Genomic DNA, 26,071 nt, shown 5'->3' on the forward strand with positions numbered 1-26,071 from the left:
CAGCTGTGACACCTGACAAAGACAGCCCAGCACCCTTTTGGTACAAACCTGCTCTCAATAAATCCCCCCAAAGCTCAACAACAACAACAAAAAAACTACCACTTGTACAGTTTTGTTGTAATGTCAAAGTATATACACAATTATCTGAAAAAGTTCATGAACTGCTCCTTTTTCCAGTGACTTATCTGGAAGTTAGATTGTCTTTGTATACTTCAGCCACAACCATGTATCACAAGAGACGGAATCCAGAAGCAGAGAGGCTCCAGCTGTCTCCACGAAATCAGGTGTTAAAGGGTTCTGCAAAAAATGTAAAACAATGTCACTCTTGTATTTTGTTTAATTTTAGAAAATAGTTATTTTTTTATAAAAATGTGTCACTTATGAAATGGGTTGTTATTTTTAAATGAATTAATAAACACACATTTCTGTTTTAACTTTTTATGGCAAATATCTATAAATATAATCCAAATTTAAAAAATCCTTGGGGAGGGGTCCTCAAAATTTGTAAGAGAATAAAGTGGTCCCAAGTCCAAAAATGTGAGAAATGTTGATCAACTAAAACCTCCCATTGGCTCCACGCCTCTAGCTCAAGCGGCTAGGGCACCAGCCACATACACTGGAGCTGGCGTGTTCAAATCCAGCCTGGGCCTGCCAAACAACAATGATAACTACAACCAAAAAATGGCTGGGCGATGTGGCCAGCACCTGTAGTCCCAGCTGCTTGGGAGGCTGAGGCAAAAGAATCGCTTAAGCCCAGGAGTTTGAGGTTGGTGTGAGCTGTGACGCCATGGTACTCTACTCAGGGTGACGGCTTGAGACTCTGTTTCAAAAAAAATAATAATAAAAAAAATAAAACTTCCCATAATAAGGCTATTCTAACTAGGCAGCACAGAAGAGTGAAAAGAACAGGCACTTTGGACAGACCCGGGTTCCAGTTCCAACTTCACCACCTAGTAGCTCTTTGACTTAACAGATCACTTTGTTGCTCCAAGTTTCAGTTTCCTTATCCATAAAATGGAAAACATAATACCCACCTTATAGATTGTTTGAGAGTTAGAAATACTATTTATAATTCACTTAGCATAAGGCCTAATGGTAGATGCTTGAATATTTGTTGATTGAATAAATATACCCTGTTTCCCCCAAAATAAGACAGTGTCTTATTTTAAGGTGTGCTCCCAATGATGCGCTAGGTCTTATTTTCAGGGGACGTCTTATCTTTCCTGTAAGTAGGTCTTATTTTCGGAGGATGTCTTATTTTCGGGGAAACAGGGTAGTAAGATGTTCAGTGTAATCAATGAATACTTTTGGTTGAAAGGAACAAAAACAGCTTTCACAACAGTAAGAAAATTACCTTCCATAACAAGAAGTTCAGAGACAGAAGAGTTCAACAATGTAAGACCCTGATCCTTTCTACCTCCTATGCTAAGGCCTCAGCGTGGGCTTTCTACATTAGACAGGTGGAAGACAGCAGCAGTGTCCCCAAGACATCACAGGCAGGACAGTGTCTTAAAGTAGAGACAGCCCCCCACACACACACACACATACACACACATACTGTCTCTTCTGAAAGAAACATTTTCTTTCTTTTTTCTTTAAATAGATTTTTACAAAGAATGTATTCAAAGATTTTGACCCACTACATAGATTAAGAATCCCACTCTTTAACTAAAATAAACAGATTTTGGTAAGATTTTAAGTTCTGAGAGATTCAAGGCTGATACCAAGTCTTTAGATTTCTACTGCCTCAATGCTGAAGGGCCACCGGACAGCAATTTTAGTTTACACAACTCCACTATGATGCCTGGTTCCGTTCCTCCTGTGTCAGACAGCTTTGTTCTGCTTCGTTAACCCCATCTTTGCTCCTTGATAGTTCTTGGAATCCAGTTTCCAGATTTTTGGATTTCCTTTAAAAGGAAGTGTCACAACCATTTCCTAGGGATTTTTGCAGATAAAAACAAATGGAGAATCAGATTCTTGACTGATGTCTGGAAACTGCTGGTTGAGTTGCTGCTGAGATAAGCACATATTAGAAGTCCACACAGCCCAGAAGACAACCTGATGGATGTTCATTGGGAAATTCTACATCTTGCACACAAAGATGATATGTAGCCTGGAGTTCTGAGACTTCTTGACGGGAGGGTTTGGGGGCTGTGGCTGCTATCCAAAGTCATCCTCTATCGGAGGTGTACCAGGATCTTCCCTTCACCCTTTTAATTCCTCTGACAAGCAGAGGAGCCCAGGGCTGATGTATAGAGGGGCAACAGCCACCATCAAAGCCTTCTTGAAATTCTTGTTCCTGGATTCGCAACTGGTGTTGAAAGGATTGAACTCTAGTCCCAGCCCTGCTGGATGGAAAGCCTTCTTCTGTGAGGCTGCACCCCTGAGGAGGGGACTGGTACAGACTGGGATTCACCAGAAGACACTTTTTCTGCATTGCTTCCAGCAGACTCGCATTTCATTGACCTGAATTTGGCCACGTGTCCATTTTTGCACCAATCCCTTGCCAGGGGAATGGGATGTTCCTTTGACCAATCAGGCCCATTTTTGGCACAAGAGGTGGGGTCAAACTTCTCCAAGGCACAGGCCTTCAAAACAAAATTAGGGGTTTGTTAGGAAGGGAAAAGTAAGAATAAAAGGAATCAGTAGGCAATCACATAGGGTCCACTACTGTCAGTAAATAAAGTTCTAGAATAGTGGGTCCCAAATGCTGGTAGGCAGACTGGCCATCTGAGAGCTTATTTAAAAATATCGCTCAAACTGTAATATATATGTGAATTGCCTGGAGATCTCGTTAAAATACAGATTCTAAATGTGTACCAAGTTCTCAGATCAGGTAGCCGCTGGCATATGGACCACACTTTGAGTAGCAAAGATACACATCTCACATTTCCAAATTACTGACTCAGAATCTCCCAGGGGCTGCCCATTCTGAGAACTGTGTTCGGTGTGGTCAGTATCAACAACTTACAACACAACGTGCGTTCCACAAGCTCTGATAGAAGCCGGTACCCCGCCTGCCATGGGCTCATTGCCACAACTACAAAGGGTCCAGGCTTTGTTGGAGAGGGAAGCAGAAGGCCTTTGTGTGATGTGAGAGGTGCTGCCATAGAGATGTCACAGGTGCCCCCAGAGCCAGGTGACAGGACACTGTGGTAGTGAAGGTGAAGTTGCCAGAGGAGGTTTCCCAGAGGAGGAGAGGACCCTGGAACTGGGCCCAGGCTGAAATAATGTGGGTGTGAGAGAGAAAGCCTGGAAATGTGAATGCAGACGCACGTGTAGTGAGAATAAGATGGAGTCAGCTGGGCTGCGGCTGACACAGCTGGCCCGTCGCTTTAGGTCCTAAGTGACCTTTACCTCGTGTCTCCTGTTCTTGTTTTGTAAACTCAGCTTTAACCTGAAAGTGTGTATCTCGAATAGTTTAGGGCAGTTGGTTTAGGGGATTAACTTTTTAATTAGAAATGTTGTTCCAGGGCAGGGGTTATGTCAATTACTGTTTATTATGTGTCATGGGTTATGGCGATTACTGTGGTTTAAGATAAATGTTAGTTAAGATAACGGTTAGTACAGTTCTTGCTTTTAACTTTTATATATAAAACTGTTATTTGGAAAGGGAAGAAGAGAAACAGTCTTGGAGAGGTTGCTCTCACTGTTCTCCAGAATCCTGGCCTTCTGACAAATAATTTGGAGGCCCCATCCCTGTCTCTGCATTTTGGCTAATATGGCAGGTGGCCAGAACCAAGTATATTCAGGGCAGTGAGAATGTCTCTGTGGCTTATATACAGGCTGAGAAGAGGCAGGGGAAGAAGAAGTTGGAAAGGTAGCCTGGTGCTAGGTCACAAGAGGCCTTGAATGCTGTGTTAAATCACTCTGTAGCTGTTCTCAACCTTGCCTTCATAATATAATCACTCAGAGAGCTTTAAAATACCCCGATGCCCAGGCTACACCTAGATCAATTAAATTCTACTTTCTTGGGGGGAGGAAAGGGAGGAGGGAAAGCAACCATCGGTACATTTTGGAGCAGGTGATGGGCTGTCCTGTGTCCTCCCAAAGCTGAGGACGACAGCTTGAGAGCTAGTGCCTGGCTGACCCGTTTGCATAGAGAATGTTCGGCCCTGTGAGAAGAGCCCATCCTTCTGAAATGTACTTTTCATTTCAATTTGATATTCAAAGTCAGAATCATTAAAAAGCTTTGATGCCCCAGAAGCCATGTGATGGGCGTTGGAATGGAGCTCCCTGCACAGGGCCCTGCAGAGCACAGGCAGTTGAAGCCTGCCCTTTGTTCTCCCAGGCCTCGCTCCGCTGAAAGCTGATCCCTATGAAGCCTCAATCACCAGGCAGAGGGCACTTCTTTCTTGTAGCCCAGACTTCGAGGATCTTTGACTAGGACAATCTGCAAAGGATTGGCCAAATGAGAACACACTTCCCCACCCCTCACTCCCTCTTACTAACTGAATGCCTACTTGAGAATTTGGGCATATTTTTACTTGATAAGATGAAAACATGAACTACCCACATTATGGAGGCCAACAGTCAGCTTTTTGTGGGCTCTTCACAACAGGCATTTTTATGTGTGCTCTTGGTTTTGATCTTGGTATTCAGCTGTTGAAATGTTACAGTTAAGAAAAGTTGTCCCTTCTCTCCTTTCTCACTGCTAGTTCCTGAACTAATCTTTATAGTGTCCAAATGTTGCTGTGACACATTCATACTTAAGAGTTCCCTTAAGTTGCTGAATTTCTGGGGCATTTAAAAAAAAAGTATTTTAAATGATTCCATATACGTATAAAATGAACACAATTAAAACACAGCACCCCAAATTTGTTTACCCTCTAGCTTGGTCCCTCAGTTTTAGTCAATATAGTGTTCAGACGTCTTCACTGTGGTGAAATGAGCTCTTTGGTGACAGAGAAAGGAGACTGACCACATGTGCCACTGCCACAGCCCAGCAGGTTCCTGGGAATGTGCTCCCAGCTTTGGGCAGACTTGGTGTGGCCTTAATGATTATTTTGACTGTGTCTTGTTTTACAGTTCCCACCCAACACATGGGAGGTGAAGTGCTTCTTTGTTTTCAGGATTAAAACATCTTCTCCTTTGCTTTTGCTTGGAGAGGCCCCAGATGAAAGGCATGCCATGTTTCTCTATAGCACTCACAGGCTTATTTTTCAAATAATTCACCCAATCTCTTTCCACCGTGAAAATCCAGCCTTCCTCCACAATCAGATGATGAGACCTGAAAAAAATGAATAAATAAATAAATAAATAAATAAATCACTTATCTGAAGCTCTGATGCAGAGGATGGATTCTAAGGAAATGACAGGCTTTTGCTCTGGCTGTGCAGATGTGACTAGGAATCCACACTAGGACTCACACAGAAAGGGAGCTGGCTTCCATGTGCACAGGCGTGCCAGTGTGTGGGTGGCCGGGGGCAAAGCCAGCCTCCACTGGGTTTGAGACCCTGAGCAGGAGGCCTGGCTGCCGCTTGACCACTTACAAAGTGAATATGCAATTAGCAAACAAAACCTCTGTCCCCCCACCAAGTCCCTATCCCCACCATCCCAGAAGCCTGTGCCCAGCAGCCTTGGCTGTGCAGCGGCTTCCCATTCCTGTGGGCCACTCTAACCAAGCTTGGCTCTCCCAAGATCTGCCTGGATACAGACAGGCTGGCCTTTGAAGACAGGAAGGGAGTGGAACTTCCCTCAATGTCAGGGCTTTCATCTTGGTTCTGGGGGACATTACCTTCCTCTTTGTGGATCACTGATTGCTTTCAAAATACCAGGAGCCATTATTTTACCTTACAGGGGTATTGTGTGCTATGATTCATTTAGCTGGGGCTCTTAGGAAAACAGTAAATGCCTTCTTAGTCCTCATTGTACCAAGTGCTTTAACATCCCTGGCAGCGCCACTCACCTCACCCCACAGGCGGAGTCCTTTGACTTATCTGATGCTCACAGGGCCTTTCAGTCCCTGTGCTGACAATGCATGGCTTCCAAGTGAATCCAATAAACAGTAAGTAGTGTTGTGAATTTAGTCTTTACAAAAAAGCAAACTCATTTTCTAATGAATAAAAGGAAGACATAATTTCATCCTGATTAGGAGAGAGGCACAGCCCATACAAAGGTCTGACAATTAAGTTCCTGAACTCTTCCTAGAAAAAAGTGCTACACGCCTCATTACCGAATATCACTATGGTCACCTTTGAAGAACTCCCCTTTGGGAAGCTGTGCACTGACAACAGTGCCTAGTCTTTCCTTCAAAGCAATTTTGAAACTCTTTTTCTGGAATAGCCTCCAGAGCTGTCACCATATTACCCTTGATGTCATGAATGTCACTAAAATGTCTTTCTTTCAATATTTCCTTTATCTTTAGGTAAAGAAAGAAGTCATTGTGGGCTAGATCAGGTGAGTAGGGAGGGTGTTCCAATACAGTTATTTGTTTGCTGGCTAATAACTCCCTCGCAGACAGTGCCCTGTGAGCTGGTGCATGGTTGTGATGCAAGAGCCACGAATTGTTGGCAAAAAGTTCAGGTTGTTTTTGTCTAACTTTTCAATAGAGCCTTTTCAGCTCTTCCAAATAGTAAACATGGTGTCCAGGTGGTATAAACTGTCCAGGTGTATAAACTGTCCAGTGTATAAAACTGGACAGGTGGTATAAATTCATAATGAGTAAACATTGTTTTGACCCTATATTTGGACTGATGGAAATACAGAGTTGGCTGACTTGCCCTGTGCACGTTGACACTTTGTTTCAGGGTTGTATTGGTATACCCAGATTTCCTCACTACTGATCACATGGCCCAAAACATCACTTTGCCTCTCCAAAAGGTCTTGACAAACTGTGATTCTCCTTTGCTTTTGTTCATCAGTGAGCTCCTTTGGAACCATTTTTGCACATACCTTTCTCATGCCAACATTTTCAGTTAAGAATTTTATGTTTCTCTATCAGTGTTTACTCAGTCTGAGTTTCTCACAGTCAGTTGATGATTTTGATCTACAATCAGATGACTTTTGCAATATTCTTGTCAGTTCTGCTCATTACTGGCTGCCCTGACCTCTCTTCATCAGTGACACTTTCTCTCCCCTCAGAAAAATCTTTAATCCATTTGTACACTTCCATTTTCTTCATGACATTATCCCCATAAACTTGGACTAACACAACTTTGATTTCACTTCCACTCTTGCTAAATTTAACAAGAATTTGACAAACATTTGTTGGTTGCTGAGTTGGTTCCAACTCAAGCTCCAACAGTGTCATGACAGCACACAAAAACACGCAACAATAATGAACACCACTCAGCAAGACACTGTCACACATGGACATGAACACAGCTGTGAGGTGCTGATATACCAAGGTTATGAAACTTTACAGAGTTGTTTGTACAGTGCTGACAACATACGTTCACAGTGGCAAGTTCTTGAATTTAATTGTTAGAACTTCGTATTTTGGAGATAAATAGGATAAGAGTTTAAGTTTAACTGAAAAGATCTTCCTCAAAGGAAAACTATTGCTCACAGCCTAGGGATCCTACTCAAGCCGTTTTGTACCTTTCCCCTTCCCTTTCTTTCCCCTGACCCCCTTCAATGCCAAAGTGCACAGAATGAGCAACAGAATGAGCCTTTACAAGACACATTAGTTCATCTTGGGTGGTACAGAAAGGCAGTGATTATAAATGCAAGAGACACTTTGGCAGCGGGAAGGGGGTAGCTCCTCCCAGCTCTGTGAATTTTACATTCTTCCCCTGGGGGGAGCAGCTATGGTTGCTGCAAGCCCATACTGCCAGCAGTCAGGGGGTCAGCAAGTACCCAGGGAGGGGCTGAAGGGTTTTCTGGAAACCTACCCCATCTCTGCCTCTGATTCTAGGGATGCATCAGATGTGCCAAACTCATCCCATTCAGCAGTTTTAAATTGCCCATTACATGTGTTTTTAATTTTTATGTAATAAAAGAACAAATGGTTTATAATTAAAGACCAGTTGGTGATTAAAATCAGTTCTGTTGATGGCTAACAAACACAAGTAGAGGCTGATATAAATCTTTATGAGATCGCAAGGCCCACATCTGTGACAGTTCCTCCTCTCCCAACCATGTTTCCTCTGAGGCAGCACGCCTGTCCACTTTCCCCCAACATTGTTTTGGTCTAGTAATTCTATCTTGCTTACACAATTGCTCATCCTTTAACCTCCTGTTTTTGATTACCAACTGGTATTTATTTTAAATCTAGTTACTGGCCAATTAAATAGAAATTAGCTACATTTAGAGGCAGGGTTTCCTGATATTGCTTCTTCCTTTGACAACTATTCATTCTTCTTTAGGCTATCATGACAGCAGAAATCCCAAAGGCAAAGTTTAACACTGCTTTGCCAGGGCCCTTCAGAGTAGCCACCTGTCAGATCCAGAGTTGAAGGAATTGGGGAGGAGATGCTGTATTCACCCATTAGGATCTGGAGCAAGCTGGGCTGGAACTGGAGCTATTTCCTGTTGCGATTCAGTTAAGCCCTTTCTGATTCAAGACAGACTGTCCTACTAGAATGTCAGCTCATTTCACTGAAGAAGAAGAAAAAAAAGAAAAGAACATTTTCTGCTTTTCTTCGTTTTTCAGAACAGCTGGAATGCATCTTCCTTTCTACCCAAACACTGACCACTGTTTGGTTGGGTGAAGGAGAAACTCCCTTCCTGGGCTGGGTGGAGCACATAAACTAAGTTGGTTCTGGTTAGCAGGGAACAACCCAGCTATAGGCTGCCTATTTTCAAATCAAACCCATTGTGCTAATCACCTAGATCAGTGGTTCTCAACCTTCCTAATGCTGCAACCCTTTAATACAATTCCTCATGTTGTGGTGACCCCCAACCATATAGCAATGAAAATAATTTTATGGTTGGGGATCACCACAACATGAAGAACTGTATTAAAGGGTCATGGCATTAGGAAGGTGAGAACCACTGACCTAGATAATCTGATTTGGGTAGTATTTATTCTAAAATGAGAATAAGAAAAACATCTGTGACCAAATTCATTAGTGTAAGCCTTTTTCAGTCCCAACATGTGCTTGTGCAGACTGCGCAAAGTGTATATAAAGTCTATAGGATGTGGGACTATTTATATTGTCTCCTCATCGGGAAATGTTTTCTTCCATTGCCACAGTTTGGATATTTGACTCCTCCAAACCTCATGTTGAAATATGATCCCCAGTTTTGGAGGTGGGGGCCTAATGGGAGGTCTTTGGACCATGGGGGTAGATCCCTGTGAATGGCCTGGTGTTATCCTCCAGGTAATGAGTGAGTTCTCACTCTTAGTTTACATGAGAGCTGATCATTAAAGAGAGTCTGGCAGCTTGCCTCCCCTTTGCTTCCAGTCTGGCCATGTGATCTCTACCCACCAGCTCCACCATGAGTGGAAGCAGCCCAAAGTCCTCACCAGTTCCTGCACAGCCTGTAGATCTGTAAGCCAAATAAACCTCATGTCTTTATAAATTGCCCAGCTTCAGATATACTTCTATAGCAAAGCAAATGGACTAAGACACCTACAAGGGTCATTTAATCTTGTTTATAATAGGAAAAAACAGAAAATTGCCTAAAAGTATAATAATAAGGGATTGGGATTAGCTAAATAATATATTACACATTCAGTGAATGGAATAAAGTGCAGTCACTAAAAATTAAAGGCAAGGGCTTCCACTCTGAGATGTAGAGAGCTAGAAGAAACATCATTCTCACATTGACAATGAAAGTTATTGGGCTAACATGAAATTCACATTTTTTGAAACTATCAGAGAGCTAAAGTTTCAGAGCAAACAACGGCCAAAATCTAAGGAGAGGTAATGTTTACAGAAAGAAAAGAAAGGCAAAATGCTTACTTGAGGCAGATGCTACTGGACACCAGTAAGAAGAGTTCAGCTGAATACAATCACATGCCATATGATACCACTTTGGTCAATGATGGACTGCACAAATGATAGTGGGCCCACATGATTATAATAGTGTATTTTTACTGTACCTTTACTATATTTAGATATGTTTAGATGCACAAATGTTTGCCATTGTGTTGTAACTGCTACAGTATTCGGCATAGTAACATGCTGCCCAGGGTTTGCAGCCTAGGAGCAATAGGCTATACCATATAGCCTGAGTGTGTAGTGGGATGTACCATCTAGGTTTGTGTAAGTGCAGTCTAAGATACTTGCATAATGATGAATTCGCCAAATGATGCATTTCTCAGAATGTAGCCTCATCATTAAGTAATACATGACTGTACTTGATAAGCTGATAAAGACTAAGTATAAACTGGTGGGTGAGTATGAAACCCCTTGGGGATGAGGGTGACAGAATTTGGGGGATCTGCACCTCTTGCGGGCTCTTGGATTATACCACCAATAGGTGTTCACATTGCAGAACTGAGAAAGGGTTAGAACAATCTTTATAGGAGGATCAAGAAACTTCAGCTGGATCCATTTGTCCTATCTCCAAGGAAGAAAGTCTTAATCTGTAGAGGGAAAGGGCAATAAGCAGGTCATTGGTGAACACTCATTGCAAAGGGAACAAAAAGAAAACCTAGGGAGGGATGGGATTACACACTCGGCTCATAAATACAGCTAAGGTAGGAGCAAGAGAACTAAAAGCCATGCCCTTCCCCCAGCCCAAAGATATGGCATATAACTAAGACGGAGGCTTATTCAAAACAGAGAACACCACCTGTTTCCTGGTATCAAGCAAAGAGGCTTCAAATAACAAGTAACAGCAGAATACTACTGGGGAGAGATGGGCAAAGAGACTCTTTCTGAGGTCTAATAGAGAGGGAAGAACTAAAATTTAGAACACAGACATTGCTCTGATAAACTCACTGCTACTTCAAACAAAATGTATGTCTATAAGAATTTAAGCCTATGTTGAATTGAGGACAAGAATGCCAACCCAAACCTAGATTAATTAAAACCTCTACATTAATGATCTAGCAGAAGGAAAGACATCCCCATATCAAAACTGAAAAACTGACTCAGCGCCTGTGGCTCAAGAGGCTAAGGCGCCAGCCACGTACACCTAAGCTGGCAAGTTCGAATCCAGCCCAGGCCCCCCAAAGAACAATGATGGCTGCAACCAAAAAATAGCCGGGTGTTGTGTAAGGTGCTTGTAGTCCTAGCTACTTGGGAGGCAGAGGCAGGAGAATCGCTTGAGTCCATGAGTTGGAGGTTGCTGTGAGCTGTGATGCCATAGCACTCTAGCCAGGGGGACAGCTTGAGACTCGGTCTCAAAAAAAAGAGCTGAAAAACTGTTGACCTCAGATTCTACTATCCTACACAAAATGACTAGCTTTCAACAGAAAATTACAAGACATATGAAAAGGCTAAACAAACACCCCACACTCCTAAAAGACAAAGCAATCATCATAATCATATTTAAATATGATACAGATGTTGGAACTATCTGACAGGAAATTCTATTTTATTTCTTTTTTATTATTTTCCATCCCAGCTTTATTAAGGTATAATTAACAAAAATTATATATATATTTATAGAATGATGTTTTGATAAATGATTAAGTGAAATTAATTAACATATCCATCACCATATTTATCCTTTTTTTTTTTCTTGTAGTTAGGACACTGACTCTTAAAAAATTTCAAATATGTGGTACATTATTGTTAACTATAGTCAACATACCATGTAATAGATCTCCAGAACTTATTCATCTTCTCTAACTAAAACTTTGTACCCTTTGACCAATACCTCCCAGTCCCTGGTAACTCATTCTACTCTCTATATTTCCATGAGTTCAACTTCTTTGGATTCTACATATTAAGTGAGATTATGCTATATTTGTCTTTCTGCCCAAGCCTATTTGATTAGGGACATGCTCACCACACACACACTCACACACAGTTGTGTCTTTAATGACAATTAAAGATGTTCCAGACACTGTCAAAATCTTCCTTAAAGTATAAAGTTGATACCCGTTCAGATTTACTGACTTAACCAAAGGTCATACATACCACTTTCTCCTGTATTTTTTCTGAGAAGTTTTATGATTTTTAAGCTTTATGTTTAGGTTCTATGATCCATTTTGAGTGAATTTTATATAAGGTGTGACTTACAAACTGAAGTTCTTTTTTAAAACATATGGACTGCTATAGCCTGAATGTTTGTGTTTTCCTCCAAATTAATTTCTATGTTGAAATTCTAACCCCCAAGATGATGGTATTGGGAAGGAGGGCCATTCAGAGATGATTCAGTAAGGAGGGAGAGGACCCCCTAAATGGGATTTTGCTGTGAACTGATAGTGAAATAATGGCTTTTTATGAATTAGGAGGCCCTCACTAGACACCAAACCTGCCAGCACTTTGATCTTGAACTTCCCAGATTACAGAACTGTGAACAAAAAATTTTTGTTATTTATGAGCCACCCAGTCTATGGCATTTTGATGTAATAGCCTGGATGAACTAAGATGTGGACATTCAGTTGTTCCTGCACCATTGATTTAATGAGACGCTCTTGTCTCTATTGAACTGTATTTACATTATTATCAAAAGTCAATGGACTATGTTTATGTGGGTTTATTTCTGGTTTCTCTCTTCTGTTTTTTTTCTTTTTTTTTAAATTTATTTTTACCTTTTTTAGACAGAGTCTCACTTTGTCACCCTTGGTAGAGTGCCATGTCATCAGCTCACAGCAACCTCCAATTCTTGGGCACAAGTGATTCTCTTGCTTCAGCCTCCCAAGTAGCTGGAACTACAGGCACCTGTCATGATGCCCATTATTTTCAGAGATGGGGTCTCGTTCTTGCTTAGGCTGGTTCCAAACTCTTCAGCTCAAGCCATCCACCTGCCTCGGCCCCCCCAGAGTGCTAAGATTACAGGTGTTGAGCCACTGTGCTGGCCCTCTCTTCTGTTTCATTGATAAGTATGTCTATCCTTTCTCTATTGCCCTTGAAATTTGGTAGAAAGTCTTCAAAGTTTTTGGCAATTCTATTTTCTTTGACTTTCTATATAAATTTTTAAACTAGTAACAGGAACTACATAAAAGTCTGTAGGAATTTTGATTGGACTCTCAATTTACATAACAAATTGAGATGAATTAACGTTTTAACAATATTGAATCTTCTCATCTATGAATATGGTATATTTCTCCACTTACTTGGATCTTATAATGTTTTCCTCTTTGGTGTGTTGTACTTTTCCGTGTACATATCCCACATAATTTGTTTCAGGTTTATTTTTTGTGCTATTCTAAGTGGTATTGTTATTTGAATTTTAAATTCCAATTTTACAATGCTAGGGTATAGAAATACCTTTGATTTGTGTGCATTGACTTAGTACCCTGAGACTTCACTAAATTCCTTTATTAGTTCTAGGGGCTTTTGTGTAGATTTTTAAGGAATATCTATACAGGCAGTTATCTGTGAATAGCGATCCCTTTTATTTCCACATCTTGCCTTATTGGAACAACTAATATTTTTCGGTGTGATATTAAATGGAAGTTGTGAAAGAAGATATCCTTGTCTTGTTCTAAAAATGTCTTGTACATTTTTAGGGAAAAATGTATTCAGTTTCTTACCATTAAGTATGATGTTAGCTATAGGTGTTTTGTAGATATCTTTTCTTACATTAAGGATATTTCCTTTTATTTGTACTTTAATGAGCGTTTTATGATGAATGCATATGAAATTTTGTCATACTCCCTTTCTGCATCTCTTTTTTAATCTGTTAATATAATGCCTTACATTGATTGATTTTTAAAATTTGAACCAATATTACATTTCTTAGATCAATGTGATTTGGTCATGGTGTAAATTCTTTTGTATATTCCATTTTCAATCTAAAAAATTAAAATATACATCTAGGTACAGAAATACAGATATATAGATTGAGATAGTGTGTACACCTACATGTACATTCAGGGCTGGGGGCAGTGGAAACGAAAGTGTGAAGGTTTGCCTGGAGATCTGTGGTGTTTAAATGTAAGAAAATTCTTTTTAAAAAATTGTGTTTTATATATATACACACACACACACATATATGTTGCACAGGAACCAATCTGAAAGAGCTCCCAATAATCAAAACTGGAAGAATTTGAGCAAATAATAAATAATGAGAGTCCAATATTAGATTATAACCAACAGAATAAAGTACATATGCAAAAGTTCATACATATATGAATGAATGAGTTATTGTTATTATTATTGTTACTGTTATTATTTACCAGTATTTTCTAAAACTTTCTACATGGTCGGTAGAAAGTTTTAGGAAATACTGGTAAATTATAATAATAATAATAAATCACCCAAAACTGAAATCACTGACAAGTGATACCTATGTCTTACATTTTGGTCTAAATTGTTCTCACTAAGTGGGCTTAGTATGAACTAATCTGGTATCTCCTGTCTTCTGTATTCTGCGCTGTGTTGAAAACAACAGTAGGTGCGGTCAACGTGAATTGCTGACGTAAAGCATTGCCTTACCACTATTTCCTTTTGCAAAATAGATAACCATCCCCTGGATTTAATTGGTATCCAGCACCTATCTTAGTGCTTTGCACAAAATATTCAGTAATAGCTGAGTGATAAATACATGTTCTGTTGTATTTAAATTAGTGTAAATTGAAGAACACCTGAAAAAAAAAAAAACATGTATAGCATCTGATAAATAGAAATGACTAAACACAGACTGGAGCACTAAGTAAGTACTTTACATATGTTAATTTATTCAATCTTTGCCACCCTCAGAGGAGGAGGTATTACTGTTACCTCCATGTTACAGATGAAGAAACCACGGCGCAGAGATTAAATTGGCACAAAGCACACAGCTGTGGCAAGTAGCAAGCCGTGACACACGCACTTCTATGTTCTCTGTCATGTAACTTCTCACAGCAGCTCACTGAGTTAGATGTCATTACCCCCGATTGGCAGATGTAGAAACTACGGCACAGAGCAATAAGTGGCCTCCCTCAGAGTGGCGGGCAGGGACACTTGGCCTCCAAACCCTTCCTCTTTCTGCTGCACGCTGCCTCATGCATTAACATGAAGTGGGCAAACCAAAACAGGAAATTACCAGAGAGCTGTTAAAACACCTCTCTGGTGGAAAGCTCCCCACATGGATTAGTTCTTTCACAAGTCTGCTTAAATTTCACACCATCCACCTGCATGTTTTTTTTCTTCCCAACCAGCTGAGAAGGGTGACATTTCTTGATCTCTGGTTTAAATCGGAGAAGCTTGCATTACTACAATCACCAAAGAAGCTAGCTTACAGAGATTTTTTTTTTCTCTCTCCTTTAAATAGGCAGTTGAAAAGGTACAATCCTGCTTCCATTCCTAAGTCCATGAGAAAGTGATTATGGGCATTCTCAGGCAACAAAAGTAACTTCATTTTTGAGAGTAAATACCCTGTTGACAAGTTGGCAGGGCTTCCCTGTTTGGAAAAGAATGTGCAGAAAAAACTGAAAGATAATTACTGTGTGGTAACCTAACAGCGTGCGGCAGGGCTGCAGCCTGCCTGGCAGAGGCAGATGTGGCCACACAGTTCATTAACGCTGTATAGTTGGTTTAATTCCATTTGGGGTAATTAGAGAAGGCTCTAGAACCTGCATAGAGCTTCAAAATAGACTTTCTGATCTCAGCAGCAGTGGGGTGGATCTAAGCTACCACCGGGGCCCCAGGATTAGAAGACTTGAATTCCTCCCAAACCCATTTGCTTTTCTTTGACAATCATCTCTGCATGGACCATTGTGATGGAGGACAGCAATAGCCTGATGGTCACAATAAACCCAAAGTTTGAAACTGGCTTTAAAATGTGCTGTACAATGACTCCATTATTACGATGACCTCTTTTGCTTAAGTGTCAGTTATAATCACAGGAGTTTCTCATCTTCACAGTAAATAAATTGTAGTAATAATTGCTCATGAAGTGATTTTTCTATTAACATAATTTTATTTTTCCAAAGATTTTTTTTTTTTTGAGACAGAGCCTCAAGCTGTCACCCTGGGTAGGGTGCTGTGGCATCACAGCTCATAGCAACCTCCAATTCCTGGGCTCAAGCGATTCTCCTGCCTCCACCTCCCAAGTAGCTGGGACTACAGGCGCCCACCACAATGCCTGGCTATTTTTGGGTTATAGCCATCATTGTTGTTTGGTGGGCCCGGGCTGGATTCGAACCCACCAGCTCAGGTGTATGTGGCTGGAGACTTAGCCACTTGAGCCACAGGCACCAAGCCCCAATGATTTATTTTAAGAAAGTTAAAAGAAATCATTAGAGAGGAAAAAAGTAGCTAGGTAATATTGCATATTTTCTATTTAAAAATTCTTGGCCAGGCACAGAGGCTCATGCCCATAATCTTAGCAATCTGGGAGGCTTAGGTGGGTGGATCACTTGAGCTCAGGGGTTCAAGACCAGCCTGAGCAAGACCGAGACCCCCGTCTCTACTAAAGATAAAAAAACTAGCTGGGTGTCATGGAAGGCCCCTGTAGTCTCAGCTACTCAGGAGGCTGAGGCAAGAGGATCATTTGAGCCCAGGAGTTTAAGGTTGCTGTGAGCTGTGATGCCACAGCACTCTACCCAGGGCAACAGAGAGACTGTCTCAGAATAAATGACTATAAATAAATGAATAAATAAATAAATAAATAAATAAAATTCTGACAGCACTTTGAGAGTGTTCAGTAACTTCCTGATCCTCCTCTGATCTCCGCTTTCTTTTTTCTCCCCTTCCTTATGACTGCTCTTCCTCAGACTTCAAATATCACCTGTGCAAACTTCCTCCACATCCTTTACACCTCTTGGACTAGCTCTCCTCCAGCCTGTGTGATGACAGTGTGCAGCACAGCCGGGAGGTCCTGTCACATGTACCCCACAGGTGCTGCTCAAAATCCCTGGGGGTTCCCTGCCTGAGGTATCCACTTAATAATTTTCTTGGGCAAATGGGTACTGCATTTTATAAGTTCTCTGACCTTGAAAATCTGTCAGCTGACTTTGTTTCTAATGCCGCACTTGCAGCGTGCAGTCTCTGGTCCTGGCAACTGAGGGTGAGAGGTGCAAGCTATCCAGCTCTGCTGAGCAAATAGGGAAAGCCAAGCTGCCGCTAGCTATTTTCCAAAAGTCTTCTATATGGTTAATTGGCCAACAGATAATCAGGTGGCTTTGAGTCTTTTAAAAAAAAATAAGAACAGCCTTTTTTCTAGGCCACATGTATAGCCTGTCAGAGCAACACAGAACTATTTGCCAAAGCCTGTAGCCCCTGTCTTTAGCAGAAGAAAGAAAACATGTGTGGTTTTTGTTTGTAGCTGTGGGTCACTATGGCGTGTCACTGATCTGATTAGTGCTACCGTGGGCCTTGCAACAAAGGATTGCTGTTATCTTGCCAGGATTTTGTACTGAAATATTCCCATGTCCTCTTTCTTTTCACCTGCCTTTCTCTGACTGCCTATAAGGAGTAAGCTGGCTTCATTTATTCACCTATCTAACCCTTTACACGTACCCAGCTACTTTTCTATGGAGAAAGGCAAAAACAACTGTGCGACCTCTCTCCTGCCCCTTTACAGGAGTGGGGACAAATACCCACTGCATAAAGCTTAGTACTGGTACCAGGCCCCATTGGCTTCTGATTCCTAGTCCGACTGACTAGCTCAGTGAGAATGAGACATTATCGAAGCCAGCTCCATTCAGTTAATGGCGTAGGCTTCCTGGCTTCATTTCCTCAGCTCTGGAGTTCATCATGCCATAAACCACAGGGACTTTGTAGGCATGTTATTGTATTAGCACCATATGGAGAATACTCATGGAACCCACATGCAGAATGTGTGATGTCAGACCAGTTTACATGAGTCCAAATTTTGTGCAGCTGTTAGACTCAGATGTTTCATTTCATTTTTTATGTCAGCACTAGCTCAATAAATTCACTGATCCTGAGATTGAAAAGTAAAGAGAGCTTTGTGTGCTCACGCATGTTTCAGAGCCAGGAAACTCTGTACCACCCCTGTGTAGATCTGAACTCACGACCAGGGGTCACATAGAGCCATGGCTCCCGTACTCACTGAAGGACAAACAGAGGTGTGGAAATCAATAGAAAAGCAAACAAAAAGGACTGCAGCCTTCTCACAAATGAGAAACTATTACTTAAGATCAGATGTGTTCTTTGAAATGGATTCCTGCAAAGGAAATTTCAGGATAGACGTTGCCGTTTCTTCAGAAGGCGTTTGATAAAAACTATCCATCAAACTAAGAAGGAAAAGTGTTGGGTGACAAGTGTCTCTGCCTCTACCTCTCAAAGAACCAGCAAATCTGTCGTGGGTTCGCCTCTATCTCTCAGAGAACCAGCAAGTCTGTCGTGGGTTTGCCTTCGTCAGGGCAAGATGAATCACTGTCTTTCACCAGTGAAAGGAAACCTTTAAAAGATGCCACTGAAATGATGCCAATATTGAAAAATAAACAGCTCTCAATGTTTTCTTGGAATTAAGGATAGAAAGCTACACATTTTTTTTGAAAGCATGGATTTTTAGATTTATAGATGCTATATGACTCTCCATTATCTGACTAAATGTGTTATTTAAAAATCAGTGCTGGAGATCTGTGAGGTTGGCGGCGCGGGGTTGAAGCAGGCGGAGCGATCATGTCACACAAACAAATTTACTATTTGGACAAATACGACGACGAGGAATTCGAGTACCGGCAATGTCATGTTGCCCAAGGATATAGCCAAGCTGGTCCCTAAAACACATTTGATGTCTGAATCTGAGTGGAGGAATCTTGGTGTTCAGCAGAGTCAGGGATGGGTCCATTATATGATCCATGAACCAGAACCTCACATCTTGCTGTTCCGGCGCCCACTACCCAAGAAGCCAAAGTAATGAAGCTGCCAAGCCACTTTTCAGCCTGAAGCTTTAAACAGCTGTCCTTTCTAATATCTTTCTGATAACATTATTACATTGCCTTCTTGTTTCTCACTTTCTTCAACACACTGTTTGAATGTCCTGGTTACTGCTTTACTTCCTGAGTAGAGCCGACCACCACAGCCCAGCCAGGTGAAGGCCACAGCCTCAGGGGAGTGTGGCCCCAGAGCCACCTTATCCTCTGTGTCCAAAATGCACTTAGAGATAGAGGGAGTACCTGAGAATAAGACCATGGCTATTACAGGGACTGTGTAAATTTGATGTTTTGCTTTTTCCTGCTGGGTGTTTTATGTGTGGTGACTTGTGGATTTGTTTCAATGTATTGGAAACTTTCCATTTTATTCAAGAAATCTGTTTCATGTTAAAAAATCTTGATTAAAGAAGAAGTTTTTATAATCTTAAAAAAAAAAAAAAATCAGTGCTGAGAGGCCAGCTACGGTGGCTCATGCCTATAATCCCAGCACTTGGGAGGTTGAGGCAGGTGGATTGCCTGAGCCAGACCCCGTTTCTAAAAATAGCCGGGTGTTGTGGGGCATCTGTATCCCAGCTTCTTGGGAAGCTGAGGCATGAGAATCATGTGAGCCCAAGAGTTTGAGACTGCTGTGAGCTAAGATGCCATGGCACTCTACTGAGGATGACCAAGTGAGACTCTGTCTCAAAAAAAAAAAAAGAAAAAATTGGTGCTGAGAACTGTGGATTTTCTGTAATTCATTTTGAATAGTCTGTGGTTCTTCATAGTTCGGTGAAGAAACAGAACTTTGGGGATTAAAAAAAGAGGGCAAATTCTCTGCTTTTCTGGACTGGTGTAGGCACAGTTTCTGGGCCTAAATTAAGACTGGGTTTCAGGTTTATTTTCTCTTTTTGCACCAGCCTTCTCACCTCAGTTCAGGGACTTTCAGGCTCATCCCCTCACCTGGTGAGACGGCTGAGTATAGCTTTGCACACCAGTGCTTGTCTGAAAGTGTTTGGGGCATAAGAAACAACATGGAATTATTTTTCAACTTGTCTCCCCTCCCCTTCATGTTTTGTTGAACAGGTTTTTAAAAATCAGAGAAAACAAAACTACTCCAGCTTATCTTCTGAAGAAGACAGGAAACATTCAGCCGCAGCCTGCTGTGAACATTTCAGGGTTTGCCTCTCTCTCAGATGATGGCGTGCCTAGCTCCTTAAGACAGAAACTCCCTGCCACGTTCAACAGGCAGGCTCCTTGAGCAGACTTTGGGACATCCTGGGCTCATCTTAGGCTCTGGCTTTTAATGCTCAGTCATTAAAACCTCTGTAGGACCCTCAATGAATCCCCAACAATAAAAAAAACCTCTGTAGGAGATGTGTAAGCATAGTGGCTATTTTGGGGAAGATCCACTGAGTGGGATGTTCCTAAATATGTTAGGGAGAAAGGAGTGATTTCAATTTAACAACAAGGAAAAGAGTGTGCCTGGAATGAAGGACAATCACATTTATTGGGAAGATTCTGCTCTTTGAACAGAAGGCTTTGCTCAATGGCACCATCAGCCTCAAAGGTTTCTGAAACCCTCTGGACCTGGTGAGAGATGCTGAAGTGTTTTGGGTCCTGTTTGAATACAGTGCTGGCTGGCTGTTATAACTCAGGCAGGGTAAGTCATATGGCAGCACACGGCTGATGAGCTGATGCTGAAAATTCTCAACTAGGAAAATCAGAATATTTGCATGAAGGCCTCGTGGCAATCATGCAATTACAAAAACGCCTCACATTCTGAAAGCTGAACCTTGGTGAATGAGAACCCTTTGAATTTTTTAAAATTCATTTTTCTCATGATTCATACCATTTCATCATCTGTTAACAAAGAGTCATATTGTTTTCCCTGTGATGTGTATATATCCATTTAGTAAGGATATGTAAGAATTTGCAGAATAAAACAAATGTTATTGTAAAAAAAAAAATTGTACCATATGCCTGATTTCTGGAGGTGGTTTTATTCTATATTATTGATGTTTTCTGTATCTTTACTCTCAACCCTTCATGCCCTGAAAAGATTACTTATCTTTGAGTTTAAATAATCCATTAACTCTTTCACCAGAAGAAATTCTCCAGGCTGTTCCTACCAAGGGATTGAGGGCTGTAATGATCAGATATTCAAACACACATGATAAGAATACACAAAATTCGTACCTGGATTAACAAATCTCCTTTTTAAATCCAGCAATGACTTGATACTAAATAGGTGGTTCATATGTCTGGTAATCTAATTTGCCAGGACAATATTTACTTCAAATATTTAATCATATTTTTAGTTCTCTTTTTCCAGTATTTCAATTTTGTGTCTGTTTCTCCTTTTGATACTCTACATTTCCTCAATGTTCTGGGTTTTTCTAATTCTTTTTCTCTTGGTTGGTCAATTCAGGAAGTCTCTTGCTGAACTAGCTTCACACCCGCCAATTCTTTCTCTGGCCATGTCCAATAGATGAACCTATTGAAGACAAGTCTTCATTTCTGTTACCATTTTTCAATGCTGATATTTCCTTTTAATTCTTACAGTTTCCATATCTCTGCTGACACTGACCATTTGATATTACATGCTGTTTATTTTTTTTTTCATTCAAGCCCTTAACATATAAATCAGTTATTTAAAATTCCTTGTCTGATAATTCCAACAGGTTTTGACAATTACTCTGTGCTTTCTGATTGTGTATTTTTTTTTCTTTTAGTATGCCTTGTACTTTTGTTTTTGATAGGCAGACACTGTGTATCTGTAATAGGTACTGAGGTAAACAGGCCCTTGGTGTGAGGATTTATGTTAATCTGGCCTGGAGTTAGGCTATATTTAATGTTTGTTGCAGTTATAAGTTCTAGAGCCTCCCCTCTTGGCTTTGAGGCTCCCTCCCTTTGTACCGCCAGAAAGAGTCTGGGTCTTTCCGTTCTTCCAGCTGTAATCCACTAAAGGTTGTTGGTGTGGTGGTAAAGTATGAAAGGGGAAGTGTTCTAGAATCTTCTGATTAAATCTCAGTCTTTTAGTGGGCCAGTGCCTAAGAGGTGTGGCCTGTACAAGGGTTTCTGTCTATCCTCTCTGAGTATCATCCAACACTGCCTCCTACCCCCTCCCACATAGACAACATATCCATTCTCAGTGCCCTATTGACTATGTCTGTTTTGGTTTTGGTTTTGTTTCTTTTAGGTAGGACAGAAAGACTAGGGACTGAAGTAGAAAAAATCCCCTAAGCCAAGTGTGGTAAGGTTTCAATATTGCCTTATACAGTAGTCCCCACTTATCTAAAGAGGACATGTGCCAAGACCCCCAGTGGATGCCTGAAATTTCAGACAGCTCCCAACCCTATGTACACTATGTTTTTATGCACACATACCTGTGATAAAGTTTATTTCATAAATTAGAAACAGTAAGAGTTGAACAACCATAACTAATAATGGAATAATTATAACTATATGTATCTATACTGTAATAAAAGTTATGTGAATATGATATCTCTCTCTCTCAAAACATCTTATTGTACTGTACCACAGGTGACTGAAACCATGAAAACTGTAGATAAGGGTGGGGGGTGGATTATTGCAGCAAAGTCTTTACTCTCGGAGAGTGGGCTTTTGTTACGGAGAAGAATCTGGAAAGGTTACACTTTGCTTCTCTTATAGCTCCCTGCTAGGATCACAAGGGGATCTTTTTCAGCTCCTCACCCTGAGAATCTGACGGGGCTCTTGGTGGAGAAAAACCTCAAGATTGTAAGAGAAGTCTGCCTAGGATGGGGTTCCAGGTATTTTTCACTGTCGCACTAGTCCACACTCAGCTTCCAGCAGTTCATCGTGATTACTAGTGAAGTAGGCTTATTGGTTAAAGTCAGGTTACTTCAGCTTATTTTTTTTGGTAAGGGTTAAAGCAGAGGAGATTTTCTTGTTACATGGACTCATTTATATTAAAAGCTCCTGTTTTCATGAAAAAAACTGGTCTGTTTGGGGATCTATCTACTTCCTTAAAATTTTACCTTGATCACGTGACATTCAGCATAAGTGAGTCCACTTGGGTTTAGTCTGGTTTGTTGGGGTCTAATGTAGCAGTTTGATTCTAAACAATGGCCTCCATAATTTTTAACACATGTTAGAGTGGAACCAGAGGCTGTAAACTAAAATTAAATCCCATTTTTTGCCTTTCAGATTGACAAACATTAAGAATGACAATATTCAGTATTAGGGAAGGAGAAAATGAACGTTCTCAAATTGTGCTTATAGGGACCTAAGTTGGGTGTTGCCTCTTTTGAAAGCAATTTCACATTATAAAAGTTTAAAATGCACAACCCCCCAGGGCAGCACCTGTGACTCAAAGGAGTAGGGCGCCAGCCCCATACACCAGAGGTGGCAGGTTCAAGCCCAGCCCCAGCCAAAGAAAAAAAAAAGAAAAAAAACTGCAAAAAAAAGCTAAAATGCACAACCTCTTTCACTTATTAATTTCACTTCCAGGGTTCTATCCTACAAGATACACTCACACCATGTGAAAATATATATGTATAAGGGTATTTACTAAGTAACTGTCTATAATAACAATAAATTGGAAACGATCTAAAGTTCTATAAGTAGAAGAACGTTTTAAAAAAAAAAACCATGATTTATTTATTCCATGGTTATTGTGCAGTCCACTGATAAAACAGGTAAATATACCAAAATGGTAACATAGCCAATATATTGCTGTGTTAAAAATCAAGTTATAGAAAGGTATGTAAGTGTGATATTATCTTTGTAAAAACAAAACAAGCAAAACACTACATGTGCATGGGGGTGGGGCTGAGGATTCAGAGACATGCATTTGTATTTGCCTAGAAAAAAGTCTGGAAGTATAGACATTAAATTCTAGCAGTTAATCACTTCTCCTGTAGCAAAGAGGAGAAGCTTCCCATTTTAGAGGAGATTAAATACATTTGAAAAGCAAGCATGTATTATTTTTGTAATTAAAACATGCACACACAAAGCAAGCAGGTCCCTTTCTCTGATTAAAGAGAAAGCTGTCTGGGAAAGATGGCAATAACCTTTAATTTATATTTCTAAGCAATTCCAGGAATCTTACACAAGTTGCATTTTTGTCTGAGTAAAAATCCTCTTGGGAATACAGCAGGGAAGGAAAGTCACTTCTCTGCCACTGAAAGAATTGGTTAATCTTGGCTGTGCAAGAGTTGAGAGCAGACACTAGGTCTCTTTTACTTATCTTGTCACACTAGTGTCTGCCCCATGCCAAGCCCTCAGCAGGGCATCAGTATCTGCTGGCTGAATTAATAAATTATATGAAAGAAGTGACAATGTCTCGGTGACAAATGACTATGCTGTGTACATAGTCATGTACAGAAATCTGGCAAGGAGCTAATAGGAAGTTTCTGTGTTCTTAATGAGCATTCTAGAATGTCAATACTGAAGTTACTAGAAGCTTGGGAGTGTTGAGGAAAGTAACCAGACTCAGAAGGAATGCTGCTCACTGACTGAGAATCTCTCCTACTGAAATAGCAAGAGAAATTGCCTGGCCAATTTTCTCTCTGCCAGCTCATAAAAAGGATCACAGACTTCAGAAATGACATAAAAGTATAACATTTTAGTTTTAATTTTTGCATTCAAAAAATAATGAAGCTAACAGGGCCAGAGTTAGGATTTCTTGGGGATGTTAACGGGTTATAGTGCATAACTACAAGATATTAAGATAAAAGGAGAAGTAACTAGTATTTATTGAGCACCTCCTAGCTACGCTCTGAGTCACTCAACACGTGGCACCTCCTTAAATCTCACAACAAGTAAAGTGTTGTCTTCATTTCATAGATGAGGAAACTGGAACTTGGATAACTTGTCTCAGGACACACAGCCAGAAAGTGGCAGAGCTGGGATTCGGACACAGATGGGCCTGGCTCCAAGCTCCACGCTCACCTCTGTAGCCACTGGACTCTGTCCTGGCTGGCTTCACTGTGCCTTACACATCATATTAACGTGAGAGCGATCCAGGCAGAAAACTAAGGGTTTGGTTATTAGGAACTGAGTAAATGGGACCATCACATCCGTAGAACTAATCCAGAGATTCCATAGCCCTATGTAAGATCCCCACCCATCTTCCACTTTTGCAAACCATGGGGAAATGACTCAGTATTACCAAACAGGACTCTGAAAATCTTGAATAAACACAGGTGTGCTGTACATTCCCTGAACCCACCCCAGGGTGCACACCCCCCCACCCAGACTGAGGCAAATCACAGTCCCTGCAGAACTGCTTACAAGGTCATCAGTGATGCGAGATGGGCGCTTGTTATAAATACCCTCATGGAATAAAGTTCTTTGTTTACTTTTCCATAATATTTGCTAACTCAGACAAAATGGGTTTTGTCTTAATTGTCACCACAGAAGTTAACATGTCAGAGTGCTGGTGCTTTCAGCAAGTCCCTGCCACGTTTGAGTCCTCCATACCACGCATTTTATGCCTGGGGTTGGCCTCCATTTAGAGTGCGCTGGCAGCAGCTGCATCTATTGCTTTGACAGACTCGCCTGGACCTCTAAATGCTAGAGTGCCCCATTTCTCTCCTCCTCCTTCCTACTCTCCTCCCAGAGCTTTGTGTATCTTTTATATACCAATCACACGTGTTCTTATTTCCCCAAGCTTCATGTTTTCAGCCAAATGTCCAATAGAAGTCTCCCATGGACCACAGCTGGCAAGGAAGAAGGCGTGGCTCCTGCCTTCATCTCCAATCTATTCCTCCCCTCTGCCATGAATTCAAGTCTCTATCTCAGTAAACAGTATCATCAAACCTAAACATTTTCCTGATTTCCTACCCTTCCCCTGCCCCTGTATCTAGTTCCTAGTAAGTTTGGAGGGTCTGCCTCCAAGACAGCTCCAGTCCATCCACTTTACCTCATGTCACTGCTATCAGTCTCTTGCTTCAGTTCCTCTAAGCTGGTCTTCTTTCCACTGGTCTTCTGTAACCAGCGAGAACGATAAATTCAAAATATAAATGATGTTGATCTCTTCTTTTAAAGCACTGAGTCCTTCCCAGTTATGTTTTACGATGGTCTATAGCACTTGCGTTCTCTCCCTGCCTCTGGTCCCTCACTCCCATGTCCCTTCTGCCTGGCAGCCCCGCACTTATGCTGCCCTATTCCTGGGGCACACCAAGCTTACTCCTCTTGGGGTTTCCCTGGCTGCTTCTCAGGTTCTGACTTTGCATGGCTGGAGCCTTCCTCATCCAGGGCTGGGGAACC

The 26,071-nt window shown here is 41.1% G+C and overlaps 2 pseudogenes across 1 annotated transcript; one reads left to right on the plus strand and one right to left on the minus strand.

Annotated features, from left to right (window-relative positions):
- Positions 1-1,570: 1,570 nt before the first annotated feature.
- Positions 1,571-26,071, minus strand: part of LOC128592270 (activating signal cointegrator 1-like) — a 78,066-nt pseudogene continuing 53,565 nt past the window's right edge.
- LOC128592271 (cyclin-dependent kinases regulatory subunit 1-like) lies at positions 18,543-19,265 on the plus strand (annotated as a pseudogene). Its single transcript, XR_008381826.1, has one exon. The product of XR_008381826.1 is annotated as a cyclin-dependent kinases regulatory subunit 1-like (transcript).

Source organism: Nycticebus coucang, chromosome 8 (genome assembly GCF_027406575.1).
Source record: "Nycticebus coucang isolate mNycCou1 chromosome 8, mNycCou1.pri, whole genome shotgun sequence".
Classification (NCBI taxonomy): domain Eukaryota; kingdom Metazoa; phylum Chordata; class Mammalia; order Primates; family Lorisidae; genus Nycticebus; species Nycticebus coucang.